We start from the raw sequence: 13,385 nt of genomic DNA, 5'->3' as shown, positions 1-13,385 counted from the left end.
CCGCTTGTCCTCTGGCATGGCGAGGGTGCCAGCTCTCTCCTGGGCCACTGCCACCCCTACAAGAACATGCCCCGACTGTGAGGAAAGAGGAGACACATGGAGGAAGGCCAGCCCCTCCGGCCAAGGCTGTGCTGGACCACCAGCCCTGAGCCGACCCGCCCACTGACCACAGACGTGTGAGTGGCACTGGCTGCAATCAGCATAACTGCCCAGCTCACCTATAAGCTCGTGAGAAAGAATGAAAGATTGTTGTGTGAAGCCACTTAGTGTTGGGGTATCTTGTTACGCAGCAGTAGCTACCTGATACATGCTGCCTGCTTTGAGAGTCTCCAAAAAACCGAGTGGTTGATGCCTGCTCCTTTCTCCCTCTGAATCTGCTGCCTCCTTGAGAATTCTGAAGAAATGCTTTTGTGTGGCTTCTCATCTGAAGAGTCAGGTACAAGGCCATCCCCCAGGGAGGGGAGGAGAGAAATCTGCCTCCAGCTAAACGAACAAAGACACTACGGAGCGTCACCTGTCCCTCAGGGAATGCAGTCTCCACAGTTAAAAAAAAAAAAAAAAGATTCTCTACAAACTCTGAAGGTGCACCAGGCTTCATTTCTAGCCCCACTGTGAAAGATGAGCTGTGCCCGAATCATTGCTGATCTGTCCTCTGTCTCATGTATTCCTCTGCCCGCAGCCTGCTCCTCTGCAAGGGCTGGGACATCCTCTGATGCCTCTGATGCCGCTGGCGTTTGGGCCTTCCCCTGCAAATGGGGTTGCTTCTCCCGGTATGACATAAAGCCCCAAATACACAGGAGCCAGTGCTGCTCAGGACTGATAGCGTCCAAAATGGGATTTCCGGACTCTTTCCCAGTCGAGGTAAAACAGAGAAGCCGTCTCCATCGTCGAAGAGTGGGCCACAGACCAGCAGCACTTGGGAGCCTGTTACAACTGCAGAATCCTAGGCCCCGCCCCAGACCAGAGGCCCAGGGGGTGTGGCTGTACGGTCAAGGTCAGCAAGTGCTGGCTGCCCTGAGCACTGGTCCCTGCTTCTCCATGTGCATCTGAATCTCCATTGCTGTCAAGGCCTCTGGGGTGGCTCCATGGTGGCGCGGCTGGGGGCTGGGGGGCAGGTTAGGTGGAACATCAGCCTCTATTCTCAGCATTCTAAAGAACACTGGACAGCCAAATTCCTTCAACTTCCAATGCATGCACACGTATGCACACCATTGCACACACACACACGGGCACACTCCCTCCCTACAGCCAGGCTGGCCCAAGTCCCTCACTCACGAGCCCTACTTAAAAGGTTTTCTCTTCTGAAGCACAAGGCTTTGGAAGGGTCTTTCAAATGTCCACTGGGACCCATTCATGTGTGAGAAACACTTAGTCTTGCCGGGAGATTAAAGGTTTCAAAGGGTTCCCTTCTGATCCCATCAGGATAGCCGCTCGCCTGAAATACAAGAGCTTTGTGGGCAGTAATCCCTGTGAAATTGTTAACCCACTTTATTAACAAGGGGGGAAAAATCCCAAAGATGTTTTAAACTTTTAAATATCTCTGCAAGCTACTAACCATGAAAACAAAGCATTTTTTAAAACAAAAGAGCCCCTGTAGCAGAAATTAGCTTCAGACTAAAATGCTGTCCACATGCTAACGATCCTATTTTAAGGTCTTAATGCGCCCTGACGGTCCAGTTAATTTAAATTGCTGGCCACACACCAGCACCCTCCCTGAAGGAACTCACACCTTCGATCGGTCCAGGGAATAGTTTTCTCCCACTTCTGCTGACGCATGATTTGCTAGAAATATCGAAACGCTGGGGGGACGAGTCGATGGCAAAATAGACCTAGCTGTGTTCCCCAGTGATTTCCACCCCGGTTCACAATGACCTTTTCAAGAAGGGACCCATGAGGCTGAAGGTGGCTGTGACCACACAGCTCCCCGCCTGGAAAATGAAAGACTGTGTGGTGAGTAAAATAAGACTCGGGTTTAGAATGCTTTAGGTAACATGCAAATGTATTCTGATTTTTGTTTCAACTCCCTTCAGAAGGAAAAAAAATAAATCTCACTTGAAAGATGTTTTCAAGGTGGAGCTGGTAGCAGGTTAATTAGAAAAATAAAATGATTGGGAGAGGAAAAACCTCTCCCTCTTTCTCTCTCTCTCTCTCCATCCCCCTCACCCCACCCCGCACCCACGCTGGGATGAAAAGATGTTTTTAAGATCCAGCCCTCTAATTTCAGAATACAGAGCAAAAGGTCCCCTTCAGCAATTTGGAATCACTCACTGCGGGGAGAGACAGATGCCTGGATCGCATCCATCCCCCTTTTCTCCAGTTCTGCCTCCAAATGTTCTTCTCCGGAAACTTTCTCCCCTCCCTCTTAGTCGATGGGGGCTGGGAGGTGCTGACCTCACCTCTGACCCCAAGGATAAGCACCTGTCCCAGGCCTAGCCAATCAGCTCCTTTCATTCCCTCAGGTCCCCAGTCATTGTTTCAGGCATGTGACCTCAGTCAGTCCAGGAACCACCAGAGACGCTTAGCTAGAAGCTGCTGGAACCGCATGAGAAGAGTCTACCTGAGAATGATGCCAACCCAGTGGAAGGTAGAGCTGAGCAAGGGAAAGCAACCAGGCTTCAGTGAACCCTGGATCCAGCCATACCTGAAGCCTCAAGACTTCTCAACTATGAGAACTAATACACACCCCTACTTTTTTGTTTGTTTGTTTGTTTAGCCAGTTTGGGGTTAGATTTCTGTCACTTGCAACCCAAACTACCTATCTGGTTTTAGTAAAAACCCCTCAGGGTTTTCCCAAGGAAGTCAAGAGAAACAGCAAATTCCTGTACCAGAAAAAGTCTCAAGAGATCACCTAGTCCAGCCCCTTGCATCTGAGCATGTGAGTGGTCAAACAGTTTTTAAATTTCATGTCCTTAGTAAAGCGCCCAAGGGACTGAGACTGGAAACTCACACGAGAACACACTAGGAGACGAAAACGAGCTGAAAGCTGCAACATACGTCCGTAGGTGGTTTGGGAAGTATCCTTCTGGCTGACAAAAAAAAAAAAAATCCACCAACAAAACCAAAATCCTAATATTAGATTTCATGTGCTACCAAGTAAACTTTTTCTCTTATAGAACAAATTGTTTCTATAGAAACTAACGCTTTTCTAGCAACCCAGTCCCTAGTAGGGTTGCTATAGGAACAGATTGAGAAAATTGGGGAAATGTAGAAAAAGGTAAACGATGGCTGAGTGTCTTTTTTTTCCCCCCTGGAAACCCACCCAGGGCAAACGCCTTTTGACTCCCGAACGCCTCGGTGCTTGGGAGCGGCTCTGGGAACCCTCGGGAACACGATTCTAACGCGATCGCACGCTCCCTCCCTGGGAAGGGTTTGGTCACGCCACTGAAATTTAATTTAGGAGATGGCTAGTTTTACTAAGCACCACAGGGGGCTGTCCAACCCACGGCCCAGGGCGGCATGCAGCCCAGGATGGCCATGAATGTGGCCCAACACAAAGTCGTAAATTTACTTAAAACCTGTTTTCTGCTCATCCGTTTCCATTAGTGTTTGTGTATGTAATGGGCGGCCCAGAGACGCCAGGAGGTTGGATGCCCCCCACCCCCCATAGTGTTTTCAAGGCCCAGGCGGTGTAAGCCCAGGGCTGTGGGTGTGAAGTGTGGCCGTCAGTGTGGACCACCACACACATGCTCCGGGTGGTGCTTTTTGCAGGGAAACCCTCCATCTGAAGAAACATCTGTACAAAGTTTCACTGTACACCGTAAGACCACTGCCTCGGTCTCACGCTGTGAATGACAGACACACGGGTGAAGGCCTTTTCTTTCCTTACTGGAGAGTGGGAAAGGAAAATGAACACAGTCCCCTCTCTATTGCTTTGTTTCTGGAATCATGTATGTACCAGTAGGGCAGGGCATCTAGCTGACGAAGGAAGAGAATTCTCTCTCAGCTCTCGCCAACTTCAAAGCCAGTGGATTGGGGGCAGAGAGAGATTGGGAGCCAGGAGTCATAATCACCAACTGAGAACCGCGTGGCCTTGGGTTAGTCATTTCCTTGCTCTGAACCAGTGTATTTATCCACTCCCTGCCCCATAAAATGGGCTTAACGAGAGCTGTAGCCTAGAAATCCCAGCGGGTACCGACTAGAGTTGGCAATACCACTTCCCACTGACCTTGCGTGTCTTCTTCAGAGACTAAACAGAGCACGTAAATGAGTGAAACTGGCCGTGAATGGAAGGCAATAGGGAACAGTGGGGCCTGGGACGAAAGCCAGGCAGCAGCACGCTCCTAGAAAGGAAGTTCAAAGATTTGCAGCATCTTGTCTGCGAGCTAAATTCACCTAGGAGCCTGCTGGCTGAAACCCCCGCCCCCACATCCACTGAGCATCGTGGGGATTGAGCCTTGTCCACAGTGGGGTTCACACAGATATACCCCTACTGGGGGCTTCATTGCCAGGGGGTGAGGATCAGTGGCACCACTGAGGAAGATTGGGGGAAGAGGAAACGTGTTCTGTCAGGCTACACTGAACTTCACCCGTCTCCCTCTGCAGAGTCAGGGCATTCCAGAGAAACAGGACGGCTACAGAAAGAGACTTTGCCTGAGGGGCTGGCTCACTGACAGCTGAGACCTGTAGGCCCAGAAAGGCAGGTGGTGTAGTTCCAATCCAAACCTGAAGGCCTGAGAACCAGGCGGGCCAGCCGAGTCAGTTCTGGGTCAAGTCCAAAAGGCACCAAGCCAGGGGCATCGTTGCCCAAGAACAGGAGAGGATGGATGTCCCAGCTCACACAGAGAGCGCAAACCCGCCTTTCCCGTGCCTTTTGTCTCTTCCAGGTCTCACCGGAGGGGTGGCGCCCACCTGCCTTGGAGAGGGTGGTCTTCTTTCTCAGTCTGCCAATGCCAAGGCTCATTTCGCCCAGGACACCCGCCCAGCCGTGCTCAGAAGTGTTTGCCAGCTGTCCCAGCACCCCATGGCCCGGTCCAGTCAACACAGAAAATTAACCTTCACAAGGCGGTAGGCTCCTCGTTGGCCTCCCCGCCCCCACCCCCCACCCCGCACAGTCCGTCCCCAGCACACAGCCCAGGGCTCCTTTTAAAACGAAGGTCAGGTCACGCCCCTCCTCTGCCCGGAACTCCCCCGTGGTCTCCCATAGCCTTCAGAATGTAAACCAAAGTTCTAGCCGTGCCTGGCAGACCCTGCTCCACCTGCCCTGACTCTGGCACCCTCCACCCGGCCTCCCACTCTCTCCGCCAGCCACCCCACCCCCTTGGGTGCTCTGCAGAAAGACAGGCAGGCTCCTGCCTCGGGGCCTTTGCACTCACTGTACCCTCTGCCTGGACCACTTTCCTTCCAGAGGTCCACAGGGCTGGCTCCCCAGCGCGGCAGACTTTGCTCCGCTCTCTCTGCTCCCTGGTGAAGCCTTGCTTCAACCACTGGCCGGCGGCCACTCGCCCCGCTCCCAGAACTGAGCCCCCTCCCTGCCTTGGTTCTTCCCCAGACCACCTGTCACTTGCAGACGCCTTTGTCTGTCTCCCTCCCCTGTGAGAAATAAACTCCACGAGAGCAGGGATTTTTGTCTGTGTTGCTTCTTGCTGAATTCCTGGTGCCCAGAGCAGCACCTGGCACAGAATGGGTTCTCAGCAACCCTTTGCAGGGTGGCCACTCATGAAGCCAGAGAGCTGAAGAGTGTAGAGAGCTGGAGAGCACGGACCGTGACCAGAGCCCGCGCTAGTCCCGTCTCCCAGACGCCGGTGTTCAGGCATCGGGCCATTCATGCAGCACGTGTGACTGCCCACCACGTGCCAGACGCAAAACGCTGGAGGCAGGGTGCGGCGCTGAGCGGAACGGGAAAGACGCCTGCCTCCGTACCGCCCACATTCTAGCCGGGAAAACAGACAATAAACGAGTAACCCCACAGGCAGCGAGAGGGGCGGTAAAGGAAACGCAGCTCGAGGTGAGGGAGGCGTGGCCTACAGGGAAAGGAGGTCTGATAGGTAGATCCGGTGGTCAGGAAGGTTTCGCGGAGGAGGGTGTACTAGAGCAGAGACCTGATGGAGGGAGGGAACCACTGTATGGGGCACAGCTCCTGCACCTGCCGGGTTCCCTCCATCCCTTCTGGGTTGACACCCTGGCTCGATCAGAGCCCCACCTGTGCAGAATGCCCCTCCCCTTTCAGACCTGGATGACGCACCACACCACAGGTGAGGGACCTGGCAGGGGGAATCTGCCTGCCCAGCCCTCTCCTTCTCCCTCTTGGCCAAGGTGTTTCCCCACAGAGACAGCTGCTCTCTCCTTACTTCGGAGTTGTGTGTCCTGGCCCTGTTTTTTCCTTCTTTCATGTAAACCCACACATTTTATCTGGAAAAGCAATGCACCCAACCCAAACCTGACATTTCCTGCCCCTCCCTCCTCTGTAGCTAAGCTATGGCCTTGTGACTACAAGTTCAATGTTATGCAAACATTTTTAGAATATTCCTTAATAGACTCTTCTTGTCATTTTTTTCTTTCTTCCAACTTGATGCCTGGAATGCAGACATGATGGTTAATGCTCCAGCAGCGATTTTGGACCATGAGGCAAACTTGAGGGAGATGCTACAGAAAAGTAGTAAGCCCAAGGCCTTGAAGACCCAGGGAGCTGCCAAACCGACCTCAGATTACTTGCTCTGGACTTCTTCTATGTGAAAGAAAAAATATACTTCCGTTTGTTGAAGCTACTTCTTTTGAGTAATCTAATCCCAACTGATATAGGCCAGGGACGCCGTGTGACTTTTATGGATCCTGGGCACTTCTGCCTTCCCAGGCTCCTTCCTCTATAAACAATCTTAAGAATCGTATTTGACAATTGTGTTGGCATAAAGACAACCACAATCTGGGCTAGATTCATTACTATGTCTTTCTTACGATCGTGGACCTGTCTTTCTTCTGATTTTAAGAAACGCAAATGGAAACATTTGTGTAGGTCCCTAAACGATTCACGGTTCTAGACCCTGTGCTTTCGGTGCATAATGGAGACATCCACCCTGATCCTTACGCCTTATCCTGCTGGGCCCCAACAGAACCTGGTGGGTGGGCACTATTATTATCCTCGTTTTTCTGATCGGGAAACTGAAGCCAGAGAGGTTAAGTCACTTGCCCAGATTTGAATGCTGCTCCATCTAACTCTAAAGCCTTCACTCTTCGCTTCCCGCCCCAGGGAAGGAGCTCTTTTTAGCAGCCAAGGGCGATTCTTGGCAGAGCTATTTTTATTACTAATGCAAACAGCTCTGACTACTTAAGAAAATACACCTGTAGATGGTAACAAAGTACATTGGACACAGAGGCCTAGTGGTTGCTCCTTTTTATTTTACGTCTCAGGATCGACACAGCTGTGAGGCCCATCTCTGCAGGAAATGTTTTAAATCCCCATCTTTTAGGACTAGATTTTCTCATCCAACTCCACAAAGAAAATAACTCCACTTAGCTTGACAGACTCCACAGTGAAAAGTAAATTATTTTTCTGGAAATGACCCTAAAAATAGCATGGTATGGGCCTGCTTACAGATACCAGAGGCAATAAGACTGACTATGTTAGTTCTAAGGGCACAAATGTGTTTTGAAACACGCACTCTTCTGCGGCGTCGAGAAGGAAAAAAAATGGATTTTTCCAGATAGCACGATAAATCAGGCAGGGAAACAAATTCACAGAAAAAGCAGCGTGCACTTGGAGAGGGCAGCAGGGCACTCCATCCATCTACACCTCCCTCCCCCCAGGGGGAGCCCAGAAGAAGCCTTTCCTCACCTCATCACCACGTTTATTTCTTCTCACGTCCTCTCCTCCCAAGTTCAAAGACAAGGAAGTGTCGGTGAGCGGACCCAAGGATCGCCACACTTTGCAACCCACTGCCGCACAGGGGGAGATGTGCAACTGGTCGGTAGCTATTTCTCTCTAAGCCACAGCATTCGGTTTAGTCACTCAGCCATCCAGCCTTTAGTAGACGCCTTCTGAATGCACCGAACCATATTAGACACCAAAGCCCCCGCCACATCCCCACCTTTGGAAAGTGGAGTTAGCATTCAAGGAGGGCTTGGACCATGCACAGAAGAATCAAGTGTGTGATATGTTCGCAGGCTGGTGGCTAAGAATCAGGATACTGGAGTCAGTAGCCCTAGGTTCGAATCCTGCCTCCACCACTTACCTGCAGGAAAAATTGGGGCAAATCAACCTAAGTCTCAAGCTCCTCCTCTGTAAAATGGGCACAATAAGAGTACCTTTCTCTTAGAAGTAAACGGGAAGATTAAATGAGATGATGCATGGAAAACATTTCACGCACAACACATGTTCTCTGGATGTTAGCTGCCTGCACGTGTGTGGTATGGGGGGAAACTGGGGTGGGCTCCTCTGTTGGGGGGCCCTGTGGGGTGCTGGAATGTTCTGCTTCTCAGTCTGGACCCTGCTTGCACAGGTGTGTTCACCTCGTGAGAATTCACTCAGCTGCACATTGACGGCTGACTTTTCTCTAGGGGCTGGAATAAGCAGCTCACACACAGCAACAGAGTGCCTAACCATCGGCTGAAAATTGTGGGAATTTCAGCCACCTCAGCCACCTTCTTATCTTTTCAGACATTTTCTGGAAAGCCTGTTTCCTGCACCAATGCCTGCCGCGAGTGCGGGTTCCTCTGAGGGCAGTGAAGAGGCAGACCAGAGGCTCGGTCTGAATCGGTACCGAGCTGACACCGTGGGGCACAGGGACAGCAGGAGAGCGTTGGCCAGGAGGGCCCTCACAACCAGCGCATCCAAAACCAGGGCCTCCAGGGGCGTCCCAGGAGCCTCGGGCAAAGCATCCAACTGCCAGGGCACAAATGGGGTTTGAGACAAACTCTAGCGGGACCTTAAGAGGTGGGGACGGGCAGGCACGTGCCCTAGGCTGGCGCAGCGCTGGTCCGCGGACACACGTTGGGGTGTCCTGGGGGACAGGCCGCGTGACCTTCCAGAACAAGGCCCAGAGGCAGATTCCAGCTAGACCCTGCATTAAGTACCCATCTGCCGTTTACCGAATAGATGACCTTGGGCAACCACCCATCACCTCCAAGCCTCAGTTTCCCCATCTGTAACGGGGGGATGCCACCTCCCACTAGCAGGTGAGAGCCGCCTCCAGTGTCTGGCATACAGGAGCTGTTGTCCTTGAACTAAACTGAACCTGGCGGGAGACAGCTCGATGGAGCACACAAAGGCTGTTGAAACAGCTTTGCTCTTTTCCTGTGTCTCTGGCAGAAGTGTCCACAAGCAAAGACATGACCTTTCAGTTGAGAGTTCCAGGAGAGGAGCTGTTCCCACACGTGCAGCGCCGCTGTCCACCCCACCCACCCCCTGAAAAGCTGGCGGGGGTGGGGATGGGGCGGTGTGGGGGGTGGTACTTAACACACCCAGGGCCCTGGACCGCAGGGGTGCAGTGCACCAGGGTGTGTACTGGAAACACGGATATAATTAAGAGGCAGTTCATTTGCAATAATTATGCACTGGTTGGTTAATTCTTTCAAGATGCTAAACAGCCCTTCCCGGGGGCTGCAGTAATTGACTCTGGCATTGCACACGGCTGTCTGGAGACTTCTGCTCGGGCAGCCTGCTGACTCATTGTAACGCACGGGCTCACGTCCCTGGCTCATCAACAGGCAGGTCTGAGCAGAAGTGGCAGCGGACAGGAGGCTGCGGAGAGAGACTCACGTGGGGGGTTCTGTGCTCAAGGGCGGCGGTGGAGGGAGGAAGGGGACACCACGCCCCGCCCCTCGCCCGAGAGTCTTGCCCCGGACTTGCTCCCTAAATGACCCAGCGAGCATCCTGTTCAGTGCCCCACCTTCGTGCCTTTGCACTTGCCCCTCATGCTCCTTGTAACATCCCACCCGCCTCCTCCCTCTGGAAAATTCCTACTCACCTCACTGGCATCAGTCGTCCTGTGGGAAACTCTCCTACCCCTCCCAGAGTCAGCTACTCCCGCTGCACTGCCTCTGTGCTTTGGGAGTCTTCATTCATTCTTTCTCGATCTACAGTGTCCAGCACAAATAACGGCCCCTTTTTATTGTAAAATCATAAGCATGTAATTCTGTCACGTCACACTGTCACACTCAAGCACACCCTATGACACTTTAGGCCACACGTTCAAATTAAAACTATAAATGATTCCACCCAGATTATTACCCTCCCGACCACACTCAGGCAGGCCTTACTTCCGCTGGACCCTGTATCTCCCGGGCCCCTGCCACGCGCCAGGCACTGAGCTAGACCCTGCGGTCAAAGCATCAGAAAGACCAGCCGTGTGCCACGAAGCCACGGCCTGACGGCCAGAGTCTAGCAGGAAAGACAGGCGTGCCAGCAAGTTGTCAGGGACACGGTGACAGGTGGAAAAGTACAGGGAGCCAGGAAGGCCTGGGAGGAGGGTCTCGCCACGGTCCGGGAGCAGCGACGCCCCCATGAGGTGTGGTCTGCACTGGGATGTGCAGAATGGGTAAGCACTAGACGGAGAAAGAGGAAGGGTGAGGGGGTGGGGGAGGACAGAGAGTTCCAAGGTAAAGGGAAATCATGGTCAAGGCCCTGAAGAGGCAGGAGAGACCCCAGTCCCACCCGGAAGAGAAGGAGGCACGTGCCTGGCGCTCAGAGGGGGAGGGGGAGGGAAGGCAAGGTGGAGTGGAAGCGGGGTGAAAGGCCACGTGGCAAAGGGCGGAGAGTGTCTGGGGCAAAGAACAGGACTCTATCCTAAAGGCGATGGGAAGCCAGGAGGATTTTTAAATGCAGAGAAGAGAGATGCTAGGTAGGCATGAGCATTTGCGAAGGTCACCGGGCTACCGTGTGGAAATCTGGTGGGTGGGGGAGGGGAGGAGCAGAGGCGGGAAGCCCAGGAACCAGACCATCCTGGTCATTCACGCAGCTGGGAAAGGGCAACAGCACTGGAGGTGGAGAAAAGTGGGTGGAGCTGCTCCAGACAGAAGAGAGAGGATCTGCTGGACACAGCTGTGGGGGGAGGGACGCTTGCCCCATTCAGGACACAGGACCAGCGTCACCTGACCAGAGGGGCCCCTGCTGGGGGGCAGACACAGCAGCCTGTGGGACTGGGCCCACCCCACACCATGGGAAGAACTTGACAAACATCTGTTGACTTGAGTCCTCATTTGCACACAGGGACAGCGTGTCCACAGCCATCAGCCGCACACACCTGAACACCATCAGCCTCTCAGGGACCTTGAATAAAAGTAGATTCGCCAGACCCACCGCGGGGCCGGCGCTGTGCTCGCGGTCCGGGGAGACACAGGAGGAGGAGGCCCACGCCCCCGCTCACGCCCGAGCGGAGCAGACAGACGAGGACAATAGGGGTGAGAATGGTGCAGCGTGCATCTGCAGCCGGCGCATGAGCCGGTTCAGCCAGCCCGGGCACGAAGCTCGAGTTTAATAAACAATGCCACCAGTACTTTAAAACCTAACTTGGTAAAATGATACATGGTGTCGTAAAGGGGGCTCCTCACAGCCGGGGCGGCATCTGAAGCAGATGGGGTTTGTCAGCCGGAATTTTCAAACCAACTAGATTTATGTCGTGGGATCAGATAACACAGGCCAAGGCCTGCAAGAATCCGATAAACTTGGAACCGCTGCACATAACGAGCCCCGCACTCCCCCTTCCTGGCCGCTGAGCTTGCTGACCTCCGAATTCTTTCCCAGGGAAGGAGAGGCTGCGAGGGTGATGGGGTCACTGGGAACTAGCCCCCTGGAGGGCCCCCCAGGCCACCTGCCAGGCCTAACTCAGTTCCGAAGGAGCAGCAGCAGCTCAGCCTCTCGGCCCCTCCCCACCGCTCCTCCCAAACTCTCTTCCAGACAAACACCTACTCACTCACGGGCCCATCGGTTCCCACTGGGTGGCCTCACAGTGCTTCCGAAATCAAATGAAGAGGCTTCCGCATCGCAGCTCCCACTGTTTCAATTTACTCTTCCAGGTGAGAGGCACCAGAGGAGAAAGGCATTAACATTCAATGGGAATCCAGGGCCACTCTCTGCCTCCTGACGCCTCCTCATGCGGGTTTTCCTGTGTGGGTTCCCCTCCCCCGGCCCCCGCTGGAGGGAGCTCTGCTCCCCGCTGTCAAAGACCCCTGCGTCCCCTCCACAGAACCGACCCTCATCACACCTGTTACACCTCTCTGACGCCTTTCCTGTCGACTGGTACCTCCTGGCAGAGAAACGGCCTCTTGGAGGGAGGGGGAGAGAGAGAAGGGAGCTAAGGGGGCGAGCGTCTGGCAGGAGGCAGCCACGCTGGCACACTTGTGCATTTCAGACGCTGTAGCCCCTCCAGTTAGACGGCAGCCTCCTCCCTCCTGTGCAGATGCTGAACCAAGGCTTGGAGAAGCGCCTCCCTTCCCTGGGATGTAAACCCAGGTCTGCATTCTGTCTAACACCTGAATTCACTCTCTTTTCCCTTTTCCAGGCTGCCTCTGGCAACCAGGGTCTGAGCGCATCATCGGCCTCTGGCATTCCTCCTGGGATGGACAGAGCACAGATAAGAATCTTCTATTAGGGATTGACACTGAGCGGGGGTGCTGCAACTGGTGGCCGGGTGAATGAGCACAGGTACGGGAGGAAAAAACGACCATAGCAGCATTTCTTGTATTTAGCACCACTGTTTCGTCAAAAAGGGTATGGAATCAATAAAATTGTTTCAAACCACCAAAGGAATCAGCCAGTATATGTTGAATTCCTAAATCTGTAAACATTACAGGAGGTTAAGCACTACAATGAGCATGTAAACTAGGACTGGTACAATTTAAAAAAATAAAATAAGATATAAGCAATACATATTATATAGTTAACATAAATTACTAGCAGATAAAGTTTAATACGGCGTGACAAAAATAAATGAAGTATTGAATAAAAATAAAAGAAGTTTTAAATAAGTGGGAAATTTTGAAATACGGTATTATTTGATTCAAATGTGTGTATTAAAAATAAAAATATTGCCCTGGCTGGCATAGCTCAGTGGATTGAGCGTGGGCTGTGAACCAAAGTGTCGCAGGTTCGATTCCCAGCCAGGGTACATGCCTGGGTTGCAGGCCATGGCCCCCAGCAACCGCACATTGATGTTTCTCTCTCTCTCTCTCTCTTTCTCCCTCCTTCCCTCTCTAAAAAAAATAAATAAATAAAATATTTTAAAAATAAAAATAAAAATATTTGTCAATGATGTCATAGTTGGGTCTCAAGCACTTTATTGTGAAAATTTGTCAGCTGCTACAAAAACCTTTGTGCCCCGTACGCGTCAGAGGAGTGGAGGGGAGTTAGCCATTCCAGATGTTTGCCCCTGACACATTCAAGTAACTCTAAGGTCTTTTGGAAGAACTTATTTCTTTGCAGAGAGTGTCATTTATTACTGATGGGAGTCTGGAGT

Source organism: Phyllostomus discolor, chromosome 9 (assembly GCF_004126475.2).
Source record: "Phyllostomus discolor isolate MPI-MPIP mPhyDis1 chromosome 9, mPhyDis1.pri.v3, whole genome shotgun sequence".
Lineage (NCBI taxonomy): Eukaryota > Metazoa > Chordata > Mammalia > Chiroptera > Phyllostomidae > Phyllostomus > Phyllostomus discolor.
Note: the sequence above shows the minus strand (reverse complement) of the source record.